The sequence below is a fragment of the Leptidea sinapis genome, chromosome 21, assembly GCF_905404315.1.
Source record: "Leptidea sinapis chromosome 21, ilLepSina1.1, whole genome shotgun sequence".
In the NCBI taxonomy this organism is placed as follows: domain Eukaryota; kingdom Metazoa; phylum Arthropoda; class Insecta; order Lepidoptera; family Pieridae; genus Leptidea; species Leptidea sinapis.
In genome coordinates this window covers 11278542-11305649 of record NC_066285.1, presented here as the reverse complement: position 1 = coordinate 11305649, position 27108 = coordinate 11278542, and the positions used below count along the sequence as shown (strand labels likewise).

Here is a 27108-nt window from a genome sequence, read left to right as displayed (position 1 = left end):
ATGTGTGGTGACTATTTAATTGCATAGGAAAGTTTTGTCACGCAGAATTAAAAAAAATGCATGGTGAATAATTTGGATGAGATTGTCTGACAAAATCTAGGAGTATGTGAAATGTAAAGTAGTGAAAAGAGTCATGGGTTGATTTTATAATGCATAAAATCACAATTTATTATGTATAAAAAATTGTCAGTGTTATAAAATGTAATGCTGTGTCTAAGGCTTACATAGACTAAAAAACCTTGCTGAATTAATAATTATTATGCTTAACAACGTTTTTTTACCATGTAATTAACTTATTCTATACATTTTATATGTTTTTATTAGGCCTAAGTACCCACAAAACAATACCTAAAACCACAATACTGTACTACTAGGATCTACCTACACTGGTTTTGTACATAACTTAATTTACTTGATAATAAAGATATTTTGAAATTGAATTGATATGTATAAAAGAATTAAGTTATTGTATTTTTTTTAAATTTGGAGTTATATTTTCGGCAAAAACTTCATGCTTTCTATGAATTTTCTGTCTAATAGGAACTTAAAACACGTGTTTGCGCCGCAATTGTCTATTATCTTTATTTTTTTATGGCAAGCTTTAGTGCAGATAGATTCCGGTAGATAATAGAGAGATAACTATGGACAACAGACGAATTAGTATCTGATTGGTTAAACTAATGCCAATTCACTCTTGCGCCGGTTAATAATCATTTGTCACCGAGCACCGTCATAGTCGCACGCATATTCATTGATAATTCATCAGTGGTCACCGGCATATTCGCATTACATCAAAGTCATCGGTGTAGCGCATTCATTCAACAAACTTCGAGCGCCTACAGAACCTCAAGCAAAGTCCTAGAGGATTAGCAGGGGCCCCCAGCATACCATCTTTTCCTCGGAACCTCAGGTATGTCTGTCTATTGTTTTGACAAATCTATATTTAGTTTTAATCTAACAGAGTGACAAATTAAGACACAATGCGGCATAGATTGTTTCTAAATGGAAAACATTGTGATTTTTTCCTCCGATTCAGTACAGTCAAAACCCAATTTATCGTGATGAAGTGAATTTTTCAGAGAAAGTACTAAAATTGAAAATGCCTTGCACTAAATTGCTAACAGTTTGTAGCCGACTATTTACTTCACGCCATTTCTCACTTGTTATAAAATGAAGCTACATGAAAACAGTTTGAAAATTGTATAATTGCGAACGTCGTAAATATTACACGTAAGTAATTATTTTGTTATGACAGCAAGGGATGAGATGAGCAGGACATTTAGCTGATGGTAATTGATACGCCCTGCTTATTACAATGCAGTACCGCTCATTCTTGAATAACCAAAAAATTCTCAGCGGTACTACAATTGCGCTCGACACCTTGAGACAAGTCTCATTTGCCTAGTAATTTCACTAACTACGGCGCCCTTCAGATCAAAACACAATAATGCTTACACATTACTGCTTCACGACAGAAATAGGTGCCATTTTGGTACCATAAACTGGCCGGCATCTTGTGCAAAGGAGCTTCCCACTAATCATCGCTACCCTGTGGTATAACATTTTTTAAATTGAATATTAAAAAAAAAAACAAGAAAAATTTTAAAATATAGTATATTCATTTAAATTTAATAAATACTAGCTGATTACAAAAATATACGAAAGCATAGATAATTTAAATAATATTTCCTTACTACTCACAATTTCCAAAAAGGCTTTATTTTATGAAGGTGTGGACTTAATTAATATTTGTCATTTATGAACCTATACGGGAGTATTTTTATTTATTTATTCATTTATTAGTTTTGTTCAGTGGAGATTTCCTAATTGAGATATAAAAAGGCAAACTACACAAGCCATAAGTTTCTCATAAATTTGTTATCATATTTCTGAGTCATACGAAATGATTTGTGTAAAATACACATATGATAAAGGTGTATAACCTCTCGGGAAATTATTTGCCAAAATCTCACGTGCTCGCCCAATAGATGGTTTGTACGCTTCCTTTGTACTTTAAATCAATTCCCCGAACTTATCTACATATTTAGTGAGATTGTGAGGCGTTGTGTTGCCGCAGCATGATATAATTGTACGTAATATTCTGTTATGTCAAATACCTTATAACTTAATAAAGCTTGTATCGTGCAAGAAATTTAGTTTAAATACCACTTTCTCTATTTGCGCTACGTGCTTTTGAAGTTGGTTGATAGCTATAATAGAATTTTAAGTAAAATACAATTATTGAACAATTTGTGTGACTTTACATAGATCTGTCCTCACACCATGTCTTAATACTCTGATAGCTTCAGTATTCTATAATATTCATGTATAAAAATAACCTTGCATGATATTAATATTTCGTTTTAGTTCATCATCATTATCAGCCGGAAGACGTCAACTGCTGGACAAACGCCTCATCCAAAGATCTCCACGACTATCAGACCTGCGCTACCCTCGTCAAATGTATTCCGGCGATCTTCACCAGATCGTCGGTCCATCTTATGGGAGTGCCTACCATTACTGCGTCTTCCGGTACGTGGTCGCCATTCGAGGACTTTTCTGCCCCAACGGCGATCTATTCGTCGTTTTTGTTCAACTGAAGTAAATAATAGATTGCCTGCAAAGTTAAACGCGGTCCTTCACCCGATGCCTTCCAACAAAATTAAGTAATATATTAATATCACTTAAAAAAACTTCTTTTTATCAGCAATTCGATATCACCTGCTACTATATAAAGTGCATATTCAGTCAGACAGTAATGGAGAACTGTTTGCACCTCTGACTGCTTGATTCTTTACCATTGCATTGTAGAGAGCCCGATGCGTGATACGAGTAGTGCTAAGAGGAGTTGTTAGTGTGCCACTACCGGACATTACGTCAAAATACAAAAGTCCACCCGCATCCCGTTGACGTATGTCATTACAAAATCTGCGAAGCTTCTTGCCTCGCACAGTCACTGTAAGGAATCAATTACCAGCTGCTCTTTTACGAACCGATACAACTTAGAAACTTTCAAGCTTAAGTCATACTCCCAAATTAAAGGCTGCCAACGCATCTCTTGATACCTGTTGTGTTGTCGTGTGTAGATGTCCGTGGACGGTCGCTGCACCAATTCACCACGTGAGCCTCGTGTCCGTTTTTCCCCTTTTATATAAAAAAATATTGATCCCGGTGAGTGCGAGCTATAAATACACCTGTTAATAAAGAATATTTAACTAATAAAGTCCGACTTGGCAAAAACGATAATTTTATATAAGCTTTTTATAAATAATATAACTATAAATGTTAACCTGTGGGAGGCTTCTTTGCACAGGATGCCGGTTAGATTATGGGTACGGCAACGGCGCCTATTTCTGCCGTGAAGCAGTTATTGTGTTTCAGTCTGAAGGATGCCATTGCTAGTGAACTTACTGGGCAAATGAGACTTATCACCTCATGTATCAAGATGACGAGCGCAATTGCAGTGCTGCTCAGAATTTTTGGATTTTTCAAGAATCCTGAGCGGCAATATATTGTAATGGGCAGGGAGTATCTATTACCATCCGCTGAGCGTCCTGCTCGTCTTGTCCCTTATTGTCCTAAAAAAACATTTACTTATAGCTATCTAAATAATCAAATTGATGTCATTACTTAATAATAATGAAAGCAAGTGCAGTAATCTGCACTACATCCGCAACAAAATTTAATTTAATAAGTTTGAGCGATGTGGATATTAAAAAAGGAGGTACACATAATTTTCAGACTAAGTCAAAGAAATTACCCCAGGAGGGTACCGGCTCTTGTAGAGCCGGAGAATCCCTTCCCGAGCATTCGCGCTCGGGCTGCCCCTCGTATTCTGGGGAGGGCACAGTACCGCGTATGTCACAGGACAAACAGGGCAGCAACACCACGGCACCCCGCTCCACGCTTAATGTGGACTTTTGTAACATCCGGGGAATTCACTCCAACTTAAACGCCGTCCACCACCACCTTGAGACGGCGCAGCCGGCCTTGTGTTTCCTTACGGAGACGCAGATATCTCGACCTAGCGATACGTCATATTTAACGTACCCCGGGTACAAAATTGAGCATAATTTCATGTCTCATGCCGGCATATGTGTGTACGTTAGGGAGGATATCTGCTGTCGCCGTCTCGGCAATTTTGAGGGTAGGGGCCTGTATACTCTCTGGCTCCGCGTAGATTTAGAGGACCGCGTCCGCATCTATGCGTGTGTCTACAGGTCGCATAGTGGTAACGCAGAAACGGATCACCTCATGGGCTGCGTTCAAGCGGCATTTGATGACGTGCTTGCTCAGATCCCCTCCGCTGAAATCGTAGTCTTGGGTGATTTCAACGGGCACAATGCCGAATGGCTTGGATCACGTACCACAGACTACGCAGGGCGATCTGTGCATAATTTTGCATTGGCGTATGGTCTGTCCCAATTGGTTGAGTCGCCGACGCGGCTCCCGGATGTGGATAGCCACATGCCGTCCTTATTAGATCTTCTGCTGACTACACATCCCGATGGTTACCAGGTCTCTGTCGACGTCCCTCTCGGAACGTGCGACCATTGCCTGGTCAGGAGTGTAGTGCCTATCCGACGCCAACGTCGCAGACCACCAGCGACCCGCCGCGTTTGGCACTACAAGTCAGCAGATTGGGATATGATGCGTTCCTTTTTTGCATCCTACCCTTGGGGCAGGGTTTGTTTCCTTTCGGATGATCCTAGTGCCTGCGCCGTTGCAGTAGCCGATGTGATACTGCAGGGCATGGATATTTTTATACAAAGCTCTGTAGTACCGATCGGTGGCAGATCACAGCCCTGGTTCGATGCGTCAGTTAAAGCAGCATCTGACTGCAAAAAACAGGCGTATCGAACTTGGGTTGCGGCGCTGAGCTCACAGGATCCGAACTGCAAAGTTCTGAAGAGGTAATATAACCGTGCCTCCAGATTTTTTAAGCGGCAAATCGCCCGTGCGAAATCGAAGCACGTCGTCAAAAATTCCAGTTACCCGACCGGAACACGCAAGTTCTGGTCGTTGCCGAAAGCTGCTCTTGGTAACTTCAACCAGCCGTCCATGCCGCCGTTGCACATGAGGAATGACACCCTGGCCCATACGGCAAAAGAGAAAGCCGATCTCCTGTGCACTCTTTTTGACTTTTTGCCGTTTACCACTAAAAAATCCCCATTTGCCGTATCAACGCTCTTCGAGAACACTTCCCTTAAAGCCTCGCCTAGTATCGGAATACTGGGTCTCGAAATCTCGAGCAATTGCCAATTCCGTGGCCATCTGGAGGGCAAAGCCAAACTGGCTTCAAAGAAACTGGGCGTCATAAATAGAGCACGGCAATACTTCAAGCCAGCCCACATTCTAGCGCTCTACAAAGCACAGGTCCGGCCTCACATGGAGTATTGCTGTCATCTCTGGACTGGCGCACCCCAGTATCAGCTCGATTCATTTGACCGCGTGCAACGCAGAGCAGCTCGAATTGTTGGGGACCCAGTACTCTGTGAACGGCTGGATCACTTGGCGTTGCGTAGAGACGTCGCTTCATTGTGTGTCTTCTACCGCATTTATCATGGGGAGTGTTCCGAAGAGCTGTTCAACCTGATTCCTGCCGCCGAATTTCTTCTTCGCACGACACGCTACAAGTTACGATATCATCCCCACCGGATGTGTGGCGGTCCTCCACAGTGCGGTTTTCAAGGAGCTTTCTTCCTCCTACCACGAAGCTGTGGAATGAGCTTCCTTGTGCGGTGTTTCCGGGACGATACGACATGGGTACCTTCAAGAAAAGCGCGGACACCTTCCTTAAAGGCCGGCAACGCTCTTGCGATTCCTCTGGTGTTGCAGGAGAGTGTGGGCGGCGGTGATCATTTAACACCAGGTGACCCGTACGCTCGTTTGTCCTCCTATTTCATAAAAAAAAAAAAAAAAAAAAAAACAAAAACAAAAAAAAAAAAAAAAGTCAACTCAAGTAATTTAACCAAATGCGGCAATAGTCTGTAGAGTATTATTTCCATCAGAAAAATAGTCTGGGTTCTCACAAATCATCATCATCAGCCGGTAGTCCGTCTCCTCCATCTCGGGGGCCTACCAATATTTTGAGGTAATTGAATTAGACTGATTATGTTGCGCCACTCAACGGTAAGGGCTGCTCGAGTCGACCCAGGGAAGCACGATCGGTAAGGATATCTGTACTTCGTATTTTTAACTCAGTTTGGTGATATTTTCACATCTGCCGTTTTGTATTAATCACTCTCTCTCTCTCTTTCTCATTGTTATCATTTTGGGAAAATCATAAATTTACAAATTCAGATATTCAAATTTTACTCATCATCATCATTTCATTCGGGAGCGTCCACTGCTGGACAAAAGACTCAATGTCGAGCTCTTTGCCCTGCCCACTGCCACTTCAGTTTCGCAACCATCTGGGCTATGTCGTTAAATTAAAATGGTAGATGTAAAAATTTGTTTATTTTAAGTGTGCTACACGTACATCATACTCCTTTGTCATCACACAACCGAAAACATTTACCTTACTAAAAAAATATTAGAATAGCTCCGTATATTTTTAATGAAATTATGACTTTCTTTAACTACATCATCAAAGGCATTAACAAGATAAAAGTACTTATATTATAATTTATATTCTAGTTTTTTATTTAAATTTAATTAAGTTTAATTTAATTTGTTAGATCTTTTCTATCAATGCGCATAATCAACTAAGTTATTTCTGTGATTGTTTGCGTTTCTGACTGTTATTATTGTATCTGTGAAAGATGTGTTAGGATACATCTATATGTATATTTTGTATCTCTTCTTATATTTTTCAGTTCTTGTGATGATAAAATAAATTCAATTAACTTGCAGGCTTCGGTATGAAATAGTTCGTAAAGCGTTGAGCGTAAAATGGAAGGTGAATATTGGAAGCACTCACCATATATCACATGTGTGGGCACGTTTTATTTTCACCTGTTAGTCAAAAGGTTTTGTGAAGCTATTGGTTTTCGTTATCGTTGTAATTGCTTAAAAAAGCATTTTTCATAACATCCACGCTTGCAAACAGTGGATTTGGCATAACATTATAGTTTGGAATAATTTCTTGCAATATTCAATAAATGGTTCCTGATAAGCTATGCCATTCCACTTGAAGTGATCTTTAATGCACACACAAGGCCATAGTTCTATAAAGATAAAAATATTATGTGCTATTTTACTAATGAAAGTATGTATTTGTAGGAATCCTAGCGGTAAGGGGAGGGAGTGCGAGGGGCCAATACCGAAGCAGGGGACGCGAAATCAAGTTTTTACTGATTTATGATTAAGATTGTGAATTGTAAGAGCGAACACAATCAAAGTCATGGTAATTTGTCAATGATATTATCTTGACGTACCTCTTTCGTTACATAATTTAATTGTTTTTTATGTTTTTTGTTTCATAAATGTCTGTAGTAGTGATAAAGTAAGAACCAGTTTTATTTTAATTAATTGTGTATAACATTTGTTGTATATTCCCGTACAACATATTGGATTCCTCGATACGTGGTTAACATACACGTCTTATAAATAAATAAGGGTAACGTCTGCTGATACACAAATAGATTTTGGAAATTGATTCAAATCACCTTTGTGTTATCTCTTTCTTTTACATGCAGAAAGTTTAGTAAAGTTTCAACACGTTTACCGTTTCCCAATGGAGTTCCTACACATTTGCGATTCTGTTATCTTTTATTTCTCTTAGTAGTTTATTTATAGGTTTTAAAAAGGCATTTATTTTCTCAAAATTGATTTCTTCAGAATTATTTTTGATGTCATTTCTAATATACTAAATATTTAATGTTTCGATCGAGTAAAAAATCTTATCTATTGTGCTTAAAAGATTTCTAATAAAGTTCGTTTATTGAAATGTAAGTAATGTCCCTTTATTAAAAAGCGTCAAATGATATTCATCCAATATCTAAATTCTATTGGTTTCGGTTTTGTTGGAGTTTGTTTATCCATAATAACATTAATATATCCCTATAAGAGTTATCAAATAATAATAAAAGTTGTATAGAACAGGAGGACAAATTAGCATACATACGTGTCACCTAATGTTGAGTGATCACCGCAACCCATATTCTCTTGTAACACCCGAGGAATCAATAATCTCTTTTTATAAGCTCAATGCTATTAACGTACATATGAATTCCAGAACCGAAAACACCTTGATACGTGGCGGACGAGGATTGAACCTTAGATCCGTGGTGAGAGTGAACGGTTCTACCTATTGCACCACTGACGCTGTTATATGTATGTATAATATATTATGTTTGAGCGCATGCGTGGTTAAGATATGAATATTATTGCGAAAACAGTTATGGCTAAATTAATATGCCGACGTACCTGATATTCCTGGTCGCGATGGTCTGCCCCCGCTAGTCCTTTAGGAACTCCTGGTAATTATGTGCGTCTGACTTCCTTAGAGGTGCGTAGAAAAAGGGTATTTGCGTTATACCGAGAACTTCTTGATTATATTATAGTTCCCTGATGAAGTCCTTTGAATAACTTGCGTAATTATATTAAGCGGATTTTAAGCGTACCTATGTGACAATTTGCGTGAGAAGTATATTGCTCAGTGACAATTTTTGGTTATATTAGGCGGAATATGCAACTCTCATTATGTTAACCTCACAGGTGACAATGCGTGTGTTGTCTATGGTATTTCTCTATCTACAGGCGTCGGCTGTAAATTGGCCATAACCAAATAACAATAAAAATAATAATTGCGGCGCATACAATATATTATTTTAAGAACCTTATGAATTTTTTTAATTCGAATTAAGAATTTTCTTATGAATATTATCTCCTTATTATTATTTTAAGTTATGAGTTAGTAAATGTTTAGCGTCACCAAAATGTTTTTCGTTCATTTACACTGAATAAATTTACAATCTTAAATTCAAAATCAAAAGTAATTTTTTATTATGAAAATAAGGGATGAGACGAGCAGGACGTTCAGCTGATGAAAATTGATACGCCCTGACCATTAATTCATGTAAGTCAAAAAAATTACGCTTATAAATGTAAATGTCAATCAAAAGTATAATATCATTCACCGCTTTGAAAAGTTAAGCTTTAATGAGAAGAAGTAGCAAGAAAGTCATTGCTACTCTATTGAGTCAATATTTATAGCTTCATCATTTTTAAAAAATATATATGCTAAGTGATGCAACAAATATTCAGACCTATGAAATTACTTAATTAAAATAAACTTAAGTACATATGCTAAGAACCTCAAGAGCTATTGAATACAGTAAAAAAATCTGTATATATCTAAATCCAGTGTCCTGATGTTTGTTTTCAGTGAGCTCCTAAACTAATGAACGGATTTTAATGGGGATTACTTCTTGGAGTGCAGTTAATCCAACTTGAGAGATAGGAATGTATTTATTTCGATTTGGGAATCATATATATTCATTTCCAATATTTATTTTGTATGTACATATTTTCTATGAGCGAATTTATTGACGCACGGTTTTACAGTTCTATGAACCACAATGAATATACATATCATGATTTCCCGTAAAATTGATTTTAACTTTACTTGAAGCTTTTCAACACACAAGTTTTTTACAAAAAAAAAATCAGTATGGTATAACAAATATTTTCTGAAACCAAAAAATGGGTAATAGTAAAATTTTACTAAATATACACAATATATGTTTTACTTTATGAGTAATTGTAAATTATTAATAATTAGTATAATTACCATACTCTCAACGATGTGATGTTATACTGCCTCAAGTATAATCAGAAAATTTGCACGAATAGATGCCTCGACGATAGTAACTCTAATGGCGACCACGTACCGGAAGACGTAGTGTTGGTAGGCCCCCCACAAGATGGATCAACGATCTGGTCAAGATAGCCAGAATAGGTTGGAAGAGGGCAGCGCAGGACCGATCGTCATGGCGATCTTTGGGGATCAATTTATTATAAGCACGGACGAGTAAAAAAGGAAGCACTCCGTGTCACCTTACATGACAGTGAAGCACCAAAACAAGCCGGTAAACGAGTAAATACATAGCACCACGCACACACACTAATACAAGCCGATCTGCCTCCATTATGAGATTTGCCATCGTCTGTGACAGATAAGTTTGCGTCGCAATAAAATATTTTAACAATGCCGTCGTGCGTTGTGAAAAAGTGTAAAAACGTTACTATATGCGGCCATATATGATTATTTAAAGGAGAAAAAATTGTGTAACTACTATGCCCCGTAACCACACACACAATAGCATAAAGGTGCTTCACTTGCTAATATCACGGCGCCGAGTCCTTATTTTTTTACTCGTCCGTGATTATAAGTATGTATTATTACTTACAATAACTTTCGATACACACAAATTACAACAGAATGAAATCCCGACTCGGATTTATTACAAAAGTTCTACAACAGATAGAAAATAGAAAGAAACCCGGGTTAGTTGGATCTGATTATTCGCAGCCGATATCGAACACAAAGAATAAAAGTATTAGTGAACTACACTCGAACAAACTCGTGGAACGAGCTAGCTCTTTGCTTTTTCATATTATCACTTTGAGATATCGAGTGGTGTTTTTCCTTGTTTTTGGATTGCTATTACGTATTATTAACGTCTTCTAGTTCTTTATAATAATAATAATTTATTTCAGAAAAAATCCATAATAATTGTTAGTAAAATGTCCTTAATAAATTATGTTAGTATAATTATAACTAAACAGGCACATGAACCCTATGCATATAAAGCATCGTAATGACTAACAATGGTTTGCAGAATGATGTTAGGGCTACCCCGCAACCTCTTCACCAATGACGCGGTTATTTTGCGTTGGATGGCATGGAAGCCGTCCACCCTCGCATCGGCGAACATTGCCACTGCAATTTCTAACTTTTAAATGTAAGACAGCATCTGACACGTTCCAAAACATTAACTCTGAATTTACAAAAATATAGATTCGAAGAGCTGTTTCACCTGATTCCTGCCGCCGAATTCCACCACGACACGACATCAATTAGGATATGATCCCCACCATCTGGATGTGTGGCGGTCCTCCATAGTGCGGTTTTCAAGGAACTTCCACGTACAACCAAGCTGTGGAATGAGCTTCCTTGTGCGGTGTTTCCGCGAGGATACGACATGGGTACCTTCAAAAAAAGCGCGTATACCTTCCTTAAAGGCTGGCAACGCTCCTGTGATTCATCTGATGTTGCAAGAGAATGTGGGCGGCGGTGATCATTTAGCACCAGATGACCCTCCTTGTTTGTCCTCCTTTTCCATAAAAAAATAAGTTTGATTAATATTAATTTCAGATTATGTTATAATATATTAAAAACAACTTTTAAAATACACAAAACATGTAAATAGAACATTGATAGTGTCGTTTCTCCCAAATAAAGACGCACTCACTACCTAAACCTTTCTTAAAACCTTAAGCCCGCGCTGAGGCAGCGACAACAAATTGCGGCTATATATTCCGTGGTTCCTCTTCTGTATAGATATCTAAAGAATTCAGTATATAAATTTAAAATTTAAGTCTAAAAAGTATAATAATACTTAGTTTATATAACCTAAATGTTTCTGAGAACCTTTTTATCGTACGTTTTCAAAATAACATCCTTTCTCAACTATGTCGTAACTACTGATTTTCTTTAAAAATGGCGTTCATTTTATCCGAACAGGGCGACCAGAGCAAGTGTATCTTTGACATGAAATTCTCAGATTGAATACTGAAACCGACTCTGTGCTACTTACTCTCAATGACACTGCATTAGGACCTTATGCATCTAACAAAATAAAAAAAAAGAACATGAAAAAAGAACAACACTAATTTCTTTCGTTTTTTGAAATGTAACCTTTATATTGTCATCAAAACTAGCCAGATACCAATAGTACAAGCCAAAAAGTTTTTAATTTAAAAAATATTTAATGTAAAAAGACTTTTTCCAGGTTTATTATAAGACTCACCATCTTGATATTATGTGACGATTATACTCACGTTATGGAGTACTATTGTATCCGTTTATTTCAAAACATATCTGCAATAATTAAGTGGCTCAGTCACAAAATTAATTTCAGTAATTTATCTAATAGTACTTGTATTGGGAAATATTATATTATAACTAGCTTTTTCCCGCGACTTCTTTCAATAGCATTTCCGCATTGAATTGTTACTTTGTAGTTACTTAATAGTATTTCCCCATTAACTTTAATATCCTATTTCATCCCCATGTAGGTCAAAGATTCAAAAATGCTGGAACAAATGTTCATAAATTATTTCTCATCAAGTGCCTAAATAGAAAATTTAATGGTATTATCTTCGATTATGATGAATTTCCCTACAGACTGCCATCCCCTATTTTAATCCCTCCATTTATTGTTTTTGCAATAAATGGTAGCCTATATCCTTTTTCAAGCTCTAGTCTATCTCTGTACTAAAATTTATCAAAATTGGTTCAGTGGTTTAGGCGTGGAAGCGTAACAAACAAACTGACATACACATTTATAATACTAGTAGGAATCTTATCATGTATTATTAAATTAAACTCATTTCATTAAGGTTTATTATTGCGCAGAATACTTGTTATTAAGTTTGCCTTATTCCATTAGCTTAAACAAGCTGTCGATTAAGCTAATTAAGATAAACATTTTTTTTTTTTATGTAATAGGAGGACAAACGAGCGTACGGGTCACCTGGTGTTAAGTGATCACCGCCGCCCACACTCTCCTGCAACACCAGAGGAATCACAAGAGCGTTGCCGGCCTTTAAGGAAGGTGTACGCGCTTTTCTTGAATGTACCCATGTCGTATCATCCCGGAAACACCGCACAAGGAAGCTCATTCCACAGCTTCGTGGTACGAGGAAGAAAGCTCCTTGAAAACCGCACTGTGGAGGACCGCCACACATCCAGATGGTGGGGATGATATCGTAACTTGTTGCGTGTCGTGCGAAGGTGAAATTCGGCGGCAGGAATCAGGTTGAACAGCTCTTCGGAACACTCCCCGTGATAAATGCGGTAGAAGACACACAATGAAGCGACGTCTCTACGCAACGCCAAGTGATCCAGCCGTTCACAGAGTACTGGGTCCCCGACAATTCGAGCTGCTCTGCGTTGCACGCGGTCAAATGGATCGAGCTGATACTGGGGTGCGCCAGACCAGAGATGACAGCAATACTCCATGTGAGGCCGGACCTGCGCTTTGTAGAGCGCTAGAATGTGGGCCGGCTTGAAGTATTACCGTGCTCTATTTATGACGCCCAGTTTCTTTGAAGCCAGTTTGGCTTTGCCCTCCAGATGGCCACGGAATTGGAAATTGCTCGAGATTTCGAGACCCAGTATTCCGATACTAGGCGAGGCTTTAAGGGAAGTGTTCTCGAAGAGCGGTGATACGGCAAATGGGGTTTTTTTAGTGGTAAACGCGCAAACTTGAGTCTTCTGGGGGTTAAATTGGACAAGGTTCAACTTACCCCATTCCGCGACCTTCTCGAGAGAGGACTCGATAGAAGACACAAGTTTCTCCGGGCACTGGTCGACGTTTTCCCGAGAGAGACCTGCATGGCCCGTGTATACGGCATCACCAGTGCTGTCGTCTGCATAGCAATGCATGTTGGCGGTGTCCAACATATCATTGATATGCAGAAGAAACAGCGTGGGAGATAGCACACAGCCTTGGGGCACTCCAGCATTCACGGGCTTGGGATTTGAGCAATAACCGTCGATAACGACCTGTATGCTGCGCCCAGTGAGGAAGCTGGAGGTCCACTTGCATAAGCTCTCGGGAAGCCCAAATGATGGAAGTTTTGCGAGGAGCGCCTTGTGCCATACACGATCAAAGGCCCTCGCTATATCCAGACCAACTGCCAGGCCTTCCCCCTTGCTTTCAATAGCCGCCGCCCATCTATGTGTTAGGTATACCAGAAGATCGCCTGTCGACCGACCATGGCGAAAGCCGTACTGCCGGTCGTTGATCAACTGGTGACCCTCAAGGTATACCAAGAGCTGGCGGTTAATTATGCTCTCCATGATTTTGGAGAGTAGGGAGGTAATAGCAATATGCCTGTAGTTTGCCGGATCCGAACTGTCTCCTTTTTTTGGGATCGGATGGACAAGGGCTGACTTCCATGAATCAGGGACTACGCCTTTTGAATAAGAGTGCCGGAATAAACGCGTTAGCACCGGCGTCAACTCAGGGGCACACATTCTAAGCACGATTATTAATGTGTTCAGATTGTTTAAAATCCAGCTTTCAGTAAAACCATTCTAATGAAACATTTATAAAAAAAATACGGGTTGCTCTCCGGGAGTGCCGGAAGCGAAGCCTTATTTTGGCGCGTTAGACATTTTTAGAGGGGTACTAGGGTTATTAGGTTTATTTATTTATTTTTATTTATTTAACACCAACAAGACAAACACTAACAAAATATAATAACATTATTACAATGAATAATAAATTCTAAGTGTTCACTTAATTATAGGTGTTACACACATTTCAAAAACATAGACACAAACATATTTAATTAAAATAAATGCAAACATTATCGGAATATTACAAATTGAATTAAACGTAAATGAATGAGAGATCAATATATTATATAATAATTAAAACATGCATCATTTCACAATTATATAAAACAGACTTAAACTTATCAGTATTTATTAATTATTTGAATAAAATATACTTTTTGCCTATAATTTACAAAAAAAAATCATGAATATAAATGAAATAAATTCCGTTTGAATGACGAAATATGATCTGAAAATATATCAGTATCAACTTTTTTATCTTTTTCTTTATCCTTTTCTTTATTAACAGTAGTTGTTATGACACCAATACATTTCTTATGTGATAATTTATATATAGCATTATAACTCAACATCAATCTATTAATTGGAGAATAGCGTCTTTGACGTGAGAGTGTGCTTTTTTCTACGAATGGCATAAAAGACGACGGCCTTATTGTCTTCAGTGGGGCACGAATATTTAATTGAGCTAATAAATATCAATGACGCCATTCACCAACTTATATAAGAAAGTAAGATCGAGGAGCTGTCTTCGATTCGAAAGTGACTGAAGCTTGAAGTACTTTAATTTGTCCTCGTAAATCCTAAGAGTTTTAACTAGATTATGATCGTAAGATAGATGCAAAAGAAATCTCTTTTGTATCCTTTCGATTCTTTGTGAGTAAATATTAAAGTGTGGATTCCATACAACGCTGCAGTATTCCAAAATACTACGTACCAAAGCTGAGTAAATAATTATTTTAGTGCGAGCATCCTTAAATTGCTTACAGTTACGAAAGAGGAAGCCAAGAGTCCTAAAACCCTTGCTAACAATATTATCTATGTGGATATTATAGCGGAGCTTCTTGTCTAGCGTAACTCCTAAATCGTGTATGTGAGGAACTTCAGACAAAAGACTACCATCAATGTAATATGTTGATGCAAGAGATGTTTTCATTCTAGAAAATTTCATAACATGACACTTGTTAGCATTTAAAATCATGCCATTGTTACGACACCACAATAACAAATTGTTTAAGTCTTCCTGTAAAAGCTCTGCATCTGCATTTGAAGAGACAGGTCTAAAGATCGTCAGCGAATAAGTAAAACTTAGAATTCGTAAGGCAATCACTGATGTCGTTAATGAATATGTTAAACAACAAAGGCCCTAGATGAGACCCTTGAGGTACACCAGAATAGGCAAAAAATGGCTCAGAAGCATAACCATTAACAACAACAGTTGATGACCGATTGGCAAGATAATATTTAAACCAGTTCAGCAATGGGTCTGCTATACCTATGCCTTTGAGTTTCATTAGTAAAATGGAGTGATCAACCTTGTCGAAGGCTTTACTGAAGTCTGTGTAGATTGCATCAACGGATTTGCCAGTATCAAGAGCCTCAGTAATGTCTTCCACAAAGGAAACATAAAGGAAGCTTTTAAAGTGCCATGAAACGACAGGACATATAAGTAGCTCAAACACTTTTGCAAAAACAGAAATTATGGAGATAGGTCTATAATTTTTTACCTCCTCTTTGTCACCGGCTTTAAATAAAGGCAACACCAGGGCTTTTTTCCATAAGGTTGGATATGTACTAGTCCTAAGAGATTTGTTGATAATCAGTGCAAGTGGTAAAGCTAATGCACTAGCGCAATTATGTACAAATATCGATGGAATACCGTCTGCTCCAGCTCCTTTCCTAATATCAAGTCTTTTTAAAACATTATAAACTTGGTCCTCTGTATAAGATATATAATCAAGGTACACATTACAACAAGGGTTGATAAGATTTGAAATACTATTAGAATTTTGATTATTACTATTACTATTATTGGAACTGTATACTGACGCGAAATAATCAGCGAAAACATTACAAATGTCTGTCCCATTGGAAACAGAGTTATTATCGTTTTAAATTTTTGAAGGATACGAACTTTTGCCTCTCTTTTGTTTTAAGAATCACCAAAATAATTTAGGGTTTGATTGTAATGATAGTTCAAGTCGTTCAATATATTTAGCGTAGGAGCTTGCTAGCAATACCTCACATCTTTTTTTCAATAAATCAAAGGATAGTTTATCGCGAGGATTGTTATATTTTCGAACTTTCATCCTATATTTATATTTTTCTTTAATGCACTTGATCAGACACGGAGTGAACCAAATTGGGTATTTATGACTGCGTGATTTTGCTTTAGGTACATATTTCAAAATTAATTTACGAATTTTACCATAAAATAATAATGGTTGTAACCATATCGTCAACACAAGAACATTCACTCAAAATTTCCCTCCAGTCTAATTCATTGAGACCTTTCCTTATGTTTTCATAATCAGCCTTATGAAAACAAAATTTTGTAACGGTATTATTAGGGACTAGAGATGCCGGGTTTGTTAAATGAATTGTGAAAACCAATGGTGGATGTAGATGTAGGTAAATTCATGGCACGAGAGGAAGTCCGTAAAAAGATTCTGTAGATAACTATTGGAGTGATTTGCAGAAAGATGCCCGTGTGGCTCCAGAGACCATGTTATACTACTTAGGTTGAAATCACCAGCAAAAATTATATTGTCATCGACTGACTCCAATACTCGACTTGCATTATTGATAAAATGCTCAAGAATGTGTTTTTGGACGGGTGGGGGAATATACACAGCACATATATAAAGTTTTTGAGGCTTACCTTGGTCATTTTCTACTTCTACGCAAACCCAAAGATCCTCGCACTCAGACTCGAAATTAAAGAGCCGCTCAGAATTTAATTGCTTAGAAATTGCTATAAGTACACCACCGCCATTCTTTGAAGCGTGATAACCACTACTCTCCCGATCACGTCTAAATACATAATAACGATCATCAATAATTTCTGAATCGAAAACACTCACATTTAACCATGTTTCCGTCATAATAACAATATCATATCCATTACAAACTATGTTATTAAATACATCAACTGTTTTGGATCTGAGACCCCGAACATTTTGGTAATAAATAGTCTTGATTTAATGACGACAAGGAAGTTTCAAGTCGGTTGTTTTTTTGCTAAAAAGTTTTTTCTAAAACTTTATTTCTATATGGCTTAAACGTGTCGTGAAAAATGTCAACGTCATGATCGTTGATATCGTTGAATGTTGTAGATATTCTATTCTATTACATTATAATACTATTATATAATGTTATGCAATATTATTGCCAATTCGTTAAAAACAGTATTTTATTTATTATGAACAGAACAACGTCTGTCGGGTCAGCTAGTAGTAAGTATAAATCTGGAGAAGACATCCTAAATAATATTCTGAAACTTACATAAATAAGCAAAACTTCGTCCAATAACTGTCTGTGTAGCTCCAGGAGATTGTAGGTGTCTTATCCTTCCACGTGGAAAATTATGTGTTACGACCTGAGAGTCTGAACCCGTGACATCGCTTCTGGCAGTTAATCTATTGTTTGCTGGATTCGTATAATACGAGACTTCTCAAGAAGGCAAATAAAAAATTGCGTATTCAAATTACTCAATATTGTATTTTGATTATCCTTAGAGTAACATTTTCATTTCAATCTGAAATGTGAAATTAGCGAATTATTCTGTAAAATAATAAATCTACTTTCAAATTTATAAATATAAATTTAAATGCGTTGAGACCTTACATATTTTTTTTTTAATTTCATAATTTTTCTTAATCTTATTATATTGTTCTATGAACCACAATGAATATACATATCATGATTTCCCGTAAAATTGATTTTAACTTTACTTGAAGCTTTTCAACACACAAGTTTTTTACAAAAAAAAATCAGTATGGTATAACAAATATTTTCTGAAACCAAAAAATGGTTAATAGTAAAATTTTACTAAATATACACAATATATGTTTTACTTTATGAGTAATTGTAAATTATTAATAATTAGTATAATTACCATACTCTCAACGATGTGATGTTATACTGCCTCAAGTATAATCAGAAATATTGCACGAATAGATGCCTCGACGTTAGTAACTCTAATGGCGACCACGTACCGGAAGACGTAGTGTTGGTAGGCCCCCCACAAGATGGATCAACGATCTGGTCAAGATAGCCAGAATAGGTTGTAAGAGGGCAGCGCAGGACCGATCGTCATGGCGATCTTTGGGGATCAATTTATTATAAGCACGGATGAGTAAAAAAGGAAGCACTCCGTGTCACCTTACATGACAGTGAAGCACCAAAACAAGCCGGTAAACGAGTAAATACATAGCCCCACGCACACACACTAATACAAGCCGATCTGCCTCCATTATGAGATTTGCCATCGTCTGTGACAGATCAGTTCGCGTCGCAATAAAATATTTTAAAAATGCCGTCGTGTGTTGTGAAAAAGTGTGAAAACGTTACAATAAAAGTAATTGTGGCCATATATGATTATTTAAGGAAGAAAAAATTGTGTAACTACTATGCCCCGTAACCACACACAGAATAGCATAAAGGTGCTTCACTTGCTAATATCACGGCGCCGAGTCCTTATTTTTTTACTCGTCCGTGATTATAAGTATGTATTATTACTTACTATAACTTTCGATACACACAAATTACAACAGAATGAAATCCCGACTCGGATTTATTACAAAAGTTCTACAACAGACAGAAAATAGAAAGAAACCCGGGTTAGTTGGATCTGATTATTCGCAGCCGATATCGAACACAAAGAATAAAAGTATTAGTGAACTACACTCGAACAAACTCGTAGAACGAGTGCTAGCTCTTTGCTATTTCATATTATCACTTTGAGATATCGAATGGTGTTTTTCCTTGTTTTTGGATTGCTATTACATATTATTAACGTCTTCTAGTTATTTACAATAATAATAATAATAATTAAATTCAGAAAAAATCCATAATAATTGTTAGTAAAATGTCATTAATAAATTATGTTAGTATATTAATTATAACTAAACAGGCACATGAAGCCTATGCATATAATGCTCGTAATGACTATCAATGGTTTGCAGAATGATGTTAGGGCTACCCCGCAACCTCTTCACCAATGACGCGGTTATTTTGCGTTGGATGGCATGGAAGCCGTCCACCCTCGCATCGGCGAACATTGCCACTGCAATTTATAACTTTTAAATGTAAGACAGCATCTCACACGTTCCAAAACATTAACTCTGAATTTAAAAAAATATAGATTCGAAGAGCTGTTTTACCTGATTCCTGCCGCCGAATTCCACCACGACACGACATCAATTAGGATATGATCCCCACCATCTGGATGTGTGGCGGTCCTCCATAGTGCGGTTTTCAAGGAACTTCCACGTACAACCAAGCTGTGGAATGAGCTTCCTTGTGCGGTGTTTCCGCGAGGATACGACATGGGTACCTTCAAAAAAAGCGCGTATACCTTCTTTAAAGGCTGGCAACGCTCCTGTGATTCATCTGATGTTGCAAGAGAATGTGGGCGGCGGTGATCATTTAGCACCAGATGACCTCCTTGTTTGTCTTCCTTTTCCTTAAAAAAATAAGTTTAAGTAATATTAATTTCAGATTATGTTATAATATATTAAAAACAACTTTTAAAATACACAAAACATGTAAATAGAACATTGATAGTGTCGTTTCTCCCAAATAAAGACGCACTCACTACCTAAACCTTTCTTAAAACCTTAAGCCCGCGCTGAGGCAGCGACAACAAATTGCGGCTATAAATATATTCCGTGGTTCCTCTTCTGTACAGATATCTAAAGAATTCAGTATATCAATTTAAAATTTAAGTCTAAAAAGTATAATAATACTTAGTTTATATAACCTAAATGTTTTTGAGAACCTTTTTATCGTACGTTTTCAAAATAACATCCTTTCTCAACTATGTCGTAACTACTGATTTTCTTTAAAAATGGCGTTCAATTTATCCGAACAGGGCGACCAGAGCAAGTGTATCTTTATCATGAAATTCTCAGATTGAATACTGAAACCGACTCTGTGCTACTTACTCTCAATGACACTGCATTAGGACCTTATGCATCTAACAAAATAAAAAAAAAGAACATGAAAAAAGAACAACACTAATTACTTTCGTTTTTTGAAATGTAACCTTTATATTGTCATCAAAACTAGCCAGATACCAATAGTACAAGCCAAAAAGTTTTTAATTTAAAATATATTTAATGTGAAAAGACTTTCTCCAGGTCTATTATAAGACTCACCATCTTGATATTATGTGACGATTATACTCACGTTATGGAATACTATTGTATCCGTTTATTTCTAAATATATCTGCAATAATTTAGTGACTGATCACAAAATTAATTACAGTAATTTATCTAATAGTACTTGTATTGGAAAATATTATATTATAACTAGCTTTTACCCGCGACTTCTTTCAATGGCATTTCCGCATTGAATTGTTACTTTGGGCAATTTATTTTATCTTTTAGGATACTTTTCAAATAATAAACATACTAAGTTCTCTTTCTGCTGCTGGCAGCGTTCTTCATATACATCGCATACCCCTTGTCATTGTGGACAGTCTCTTTAATAGTATTTCCCCATTAACTTTAATATCCTATTTCATCCCCATGTAGGTCAAAGATTCAAAAATGCTGGAACAAATGTTCATAAATTATTTCTTATCAAGTACCTAAATAGAAAATTTAATGGTATTATCTTCGATTATGACGAATTTCCCTACAGACTGCCATCCCCTATTTCAATCCCTCCATTTATTGTTTTTGCAATAAATGGTAGCCTATATCCTTTTTCAAGCTCTAGTCTATCTCTGTACTAAAATTTATCAAAATTGGTTCAGTGGTTTAGGCGTGAAAGCGTAACAAACAAACTGACATACACATTTATAATACTAGTAGGAATCTTATCATGTATTATTAAATTAAACTCATTTCATTAAGGTTTATTATTGCGCAGAATACTTGTTATTAAGTTTGCCTTATTCTTATAGCTTAAACAAGCTGTCGATTAAGCTATTTAAGGTAAACATTTATTAATGTGTTCAGATTGTTTAAAATCCAGCTTTCAGTAAAACCATTCTAATGAAACATTTATAAAAAATATACGGGTTGCTCTCTGGGAGTGCCGGAAGCGAAGCCTTATTTTGGCGCGTTAGACATTTTTAGATGGGTACTAAGGTTATTAGGTTATTGGACTATGAATCGTATTTTATTAATTATTAGAAACTTTAAGATACATTTAACATTCTTTTATGAAGCATCGTTAACAATTTCGACAACTCTTGTATCATTATCATTAAAATTATTACAATCTGAAATAGAAACCATAGATTCATGGTAACTCAAACAGGAAATAAAAGATTTTGATTGGAATAATATATAATAATAATAAATCTAAATTTTATCTATCTAGACGCGTTCGCGGTCTACTATGTACATGCATATATATATGCACACACTATAGCTGCGTCTCGTAACGGTGTCGCGAGATTTTATCTCATCTAAAATTATGCGTACCGCGCTAAAAGAAGTTTTCACTTCAATAATATTTTCGTAACGTTTTCCACAATATAATTAGTGTTGTGAGTGCCAGTGACATGAACTGGATCCAATTTGCTTCAATTCAAACTACGTGCAGCCCTTACCGAATAAAAGCTTATCGATTTTTCACATCTGATACAAGCGATCATTTGTAAAAACATGACCCCAACATTAACCGCTTTACGTACTTTGAAAACAAGATTGGTGCTCGTGCTATCGTGAAATGATTATCTTCGAATTTGATCTGCAATTAGATTTCTGGGAGATTTGAAAAAAGTATATGTAAGGTGATCTTGACCAGATCGTCGGTCCATCTTGTGGGAGGCCTACCAACACTGCGTCTTCCGGTTGGAATACGTTGGATTAAGGCAGCGCAGGACCGATCGCCGTGGGAATCTTTGGGCCTTTGTCCAGCAGTGGACGTCTTTTGGCTGATGATTTTATAAAACGTAAAACACCATGTAATAAAAATTATTGAAATGAAGCTATTCAACTTTGAATTTGCTACTGCTTCTAAACTTTCTTAAATTTTCATACTACTAAGGTAGCAAGCAAGGGTATTGTCATTCTCACACTTATTGATAGAGATGGTTGTTGGACTAACAGGACGTACAAAAAACTGAGACTATTATTTTATGATAACATTAAAATTAAGTTATTATGTTTAGGTACTGCGAACACAAGCAGTTCTGACTGTAAATTGCTTGTCCAAGAATTAATGGAAACTATAATTACCCAAATGTGTTGAATTTTTCTTGAGTGCTAATATTTGTCTTTTAAACAATTCAACACATGTTTCGCCTCTACACGAGGCATCTTCAGGACATGTTGACTCACCAAAATCTGGCACGATACTCTGAGTCTTAACACTAAAGAAAAACTCAAAATATTTGGATAATTATGGATTTCCGCAAAGTAACGTAGTATAGGAAATAGGAATAGCAGTATAGGAAACTATAATAATTTCAATTTATATAATCATTTAATATATTTCGCGGGCTAACACATTAACGATTACTTTTCATAAACTAATAAGTAATATTTTTAATTATGTACTTAACAACTTCTGTCGGACACACGTATAATGAATTCAAGAAAATTAACTTCTACCGTCATTTACAAATGAGAGAGTGCAGCTTGGTAATAATGAAAAGCACTCTAAAGTTTCGAGCCAAGACACCCTGAAGGAATGTCTGAATTAAACAAGTCACGTCAAATGCTACTCGTAAACCGTTTTACGTTTAGCATGAAATAAGAGAACTTCGATACTCTAACGGCTTACTTGACGTCTCCGCGTCGTATCAAAATGGCGGACATTATTGACAGTGGCTGTCTTGAAGAAATTTCAAATTACGAAAACAATTTCAATACTATTATTAAATTACAGTGAATATTTATTAAATACGCAAAATATATTTGCAGAGTTTTGGAGTCTCAAAAACGAACAGAGACCAGTGGTTCCTTTGCACATGATGCCGGCGATTATGTGTATCACAACGGTGCATATTTCTGTCATTAAGCAGTAATGTGTAAGCATTATTGTGTTTTGGTCAGAAGGGCGCCGCAGCTAGTGAAATTACTGAGAAAATGAGACTTAACATCTTATGTCTCAAGATGACGAGCGCAATTGTAGTGCCGTTTAGAATTTTTGCTGTCCTCAAGAATCCTGAGCGGCACTGCATTGTAATGGGCAGGGCGTATCATTTACCATCATCTGAACGCCCTGCTCGTCTCGTCTCTTGCTGTCCTAATAAAATCATATTATTTATTATGTTATAGCCTATAATTTGCGGAATCTTATTATATTATTACTTAAAACCAATTTTCATAAAGATAAGGAATACAGACCAAGTTTACCACGCAATTGTTGTGTCAATAAAAAATATAATATTGGCACAATATAATGAAATCTGAAACATTGTTTCAGGCTATTCCTATTGTAAAATATTGTATTCAACCATACAACAAAGCTACCTCTATTTCGAGTAGAAGACGTATGTCGTGACGTAAACAACTATGACAAAATATAGATCGGTGTTTCGTATGCAAAGTGAGGCGCTCGTTACCTAGCTTGTGTCTCCAGCGATTGACACACTTCAATTATATTTTAACTTCATTGTATGAACAGTGTTTTGACAACCTATTAAGCGATCCTGACTGATTGTGCTAAGTGTTCGAATTCCGGTTGGTACTAAAGATTGTATGATGAATATTAATAGGAAGGAGAAACGTCAATATGGGACGAGACGAGCAGAACGTTCAGCTGATGGTAATTGATACGCCCTGCCCATTACAATGCAGTGCCGCTCAGGATTCTTGAAAAATCCAAAGCTCTGTGTCACATAAGATGTCAAATATTATTTTCCCAGTAATTTCACTAGCTACGGCGCCCTGAAGAGCTAAGGGGTAATGTTTACACATTACTTCTTCACGGCAGATATAGATGCCGTTGTGACACCCATAATCTAGCCGGCATCCTCTGCAAAGGAGCCTCCCACTGGTAAATAATAACATTAAAATAGTTGTTATACTATAGCAATTGTTGAGTTTTATGTCAGTTCTTAACATAAGTAGTACAATGAATCGACAACAGCAGTAGTATTAAAAATGTATTTGAATATTCAAAATAGATTTTCAAAAAAGTTATGATAAAAAAAAATCATTACTACCATGCCAGAAATGTTTAAGTAGTCTGGTCTGTTACAACTAATTATTTTGGTAAGGAAGTATATTTTGAAGAAGACAACAGGTATTTTATTAAACGGAGCTTTAAAGAGACATTTGCTAGGAATGGCTTATCGAAAAATTATTTCTGTCGCGAATCACAATTGATGAAATAAGTTCACAGGTGTTCGGTGAATATTAGTTTTGTACAAGAGATAATATAACTTTTCAGTAAAATTTATAAGAATTCTAGATCAAAGCAATATATAGCTATGTGATTATTTAAATTTAATTAAACGGGTGGTTTCTTTTCATATTTTTCATGAATTAACTGTTATATAGTTTAATGCAAACACTAATATATCACAGAGGAAATATAACCTTTCAAAAAACTAAAAAGTTTTATCCCTCATCAGACGATTATCCTAAACATCATCAAGATTTGAGTTAAAAATAGTCATTGAAATAATTATTGAAGTTATACTTCTTCAGGCGCGATATGAAATACTAGCTGACCCGGCAAACGTTGTTTTGCCATATAAAGTATAATTCACGCGATAGTTTTATAAGTAATAAAATATTGCCTATATTATAGCCTGTACATCATTTTGTTCTATTGTCAATAGTTTTTGCAGCGCACACAAAAATAGGTTTTCGATTTTACACCTTGTGTTACAAAATAGCAATTTTATTACGGATCCCTAATTTTGAAAAAAAAAACATAGCCTTCTTCGATAAATGGACTACCCAACACTGAAAGAATCATTCAAATCGGACCAATAGAACCAGAGATTAGCGCGTTCAAACAAACAAACAAACACTGCAGCTTTATAATATTAGTATAGATGATGAGAGTGAAATTTTAAGATGCGCGTAGTGACGCACGCGTAAAACAAAAGTAACAGGGTGAAGTTGGTTCCTAAAGTTTTCTTACGTTTACGACATTCGTTATTTTATTTTGGTTTCTTCGTCCATTATTAGGATAGGCAAAGGGTCCAAGCTCGTACAGCCGTATTCGTTATTTAATAATTGATTGTCTAAGCCATCGCTGCAATTTTTTACAATATTAATATTTCTTCTCAACGTAGAATAGCACGAGGAATAAATAATTTTAAGGATTTTTGCTTTGCCAAAGAAGTATAACTTTTTGCGTGCACACACACATTTTTTAAATATATCGACTTAGGTTTGCCAGATAAAACAAGTGACTGCGAAAAGTCAATCTAGTAAAATTTTTATAGAGCAGAGCTTCAGTTGGTCTCGTCGCTTGGGAGAGATCAAAATTGAGGTCAGACTAAAACTTTAATAGACTACGGAAATAGTCTGTTCAAATACCTATTTCTAAATCAGATTACAGATTGCCTACGCTCTTAATAATACCATTTAACCACATTCAATGAAAAATTTCATTGACACATGAACTGTAGAATAGTTAATGTAATTTATTAAGGCAAAAATAGATATACAAGAATAAAAAGCCTTTAATTCCTACAAATGTGTGATTACAGTGATAATGTGAATTTTAACTAAATGCTACGTAAATGTACTATAAAATTATTTGAAAAAAATAAAGACCTAGAAGTTCAATTACCAGTGGGAGGCCCCGTTGCCCCGGATGCCGGCTAGATTATGGCTACCACAACGGCGCCTATTTCTGCCGAAATTACTGGGCAAATGAGACTTGACATGTCTAGGTGACGAGCGCAGTTGTACTGCCGCGCAGAATTTTTGGGTTTTTAAATAATCTTGAGCGGCGCTGAATTTTAACATGCAAGGCGTATCGATTACTATCACCTGCTATACTCGTCCCTTATTTTCATAAAAAAAAAGTAAATTATTTGCACAAGAACCCCTCTCTAGGCGAAGGTGAAGGCCTCCTCTAAAGAACTTCATTTGTCTCTGTCTTTAGCTATTTGTAGGCAGCAGGGGCCAGCTATCTTAGTTATATCGTCTGCCCATCTTTTGTGAGGTCTACTTCTGATACGTTTTCCGTATGGACCCTTCCACTTTGTAACCTGCTGGTCCATCTCTCATCTAGCCTTGTTACGTGTCCTACCCACTTCCATTTAAATTTTTTAGCTTTGGTCCGAACATCTTTGGTTATTTGCCTAATTTTATCATGTTAAATTTAAAAAAAAATATGAGAATTAACAAAAAGTATTTTACGCTTTTACTATTCCAGAGGCAGTAAATCTTATGAAAACCACAACGGAGCAAGCCTTACCTCGAATCTAAAAGCGGAAATGGAGTGAATAAGCGAAGCTAGTGAATAAATGGTAAGAAGGGGTAACCGCAACACCTGGATAATACTAGTTCGTCCTGACTCAGCGATTCAAGGCCCGACCACAGACAATTTATCATGCTCTCTGCTTATATTCTTTATGTATAATAACTCAATACTGTAATTTAGCGGCCACATACCTACAGATAATAATATGTAGTTA

At 36.4% G+C, this 27108-nt stretch overlaps 1 long non-coding RNA gene across 1 annotated transcript; it reads left to right on the top strand.

Annotated features, from left to right (window-relative positions):
• The first annotated feature begins 730 nt into the window (after positions 1-730).
• On the top strand, positions 731-27108 carry LOC126970688 (uncharacterized). Its single transcript, XR_007730685.1, has 3 exons — positions 731-910; positions 2368-2532; positions 26847-27108. It is a non-coding gene; the product is annotated as an uncharacterized LOC126970688 (long non-coding RNA).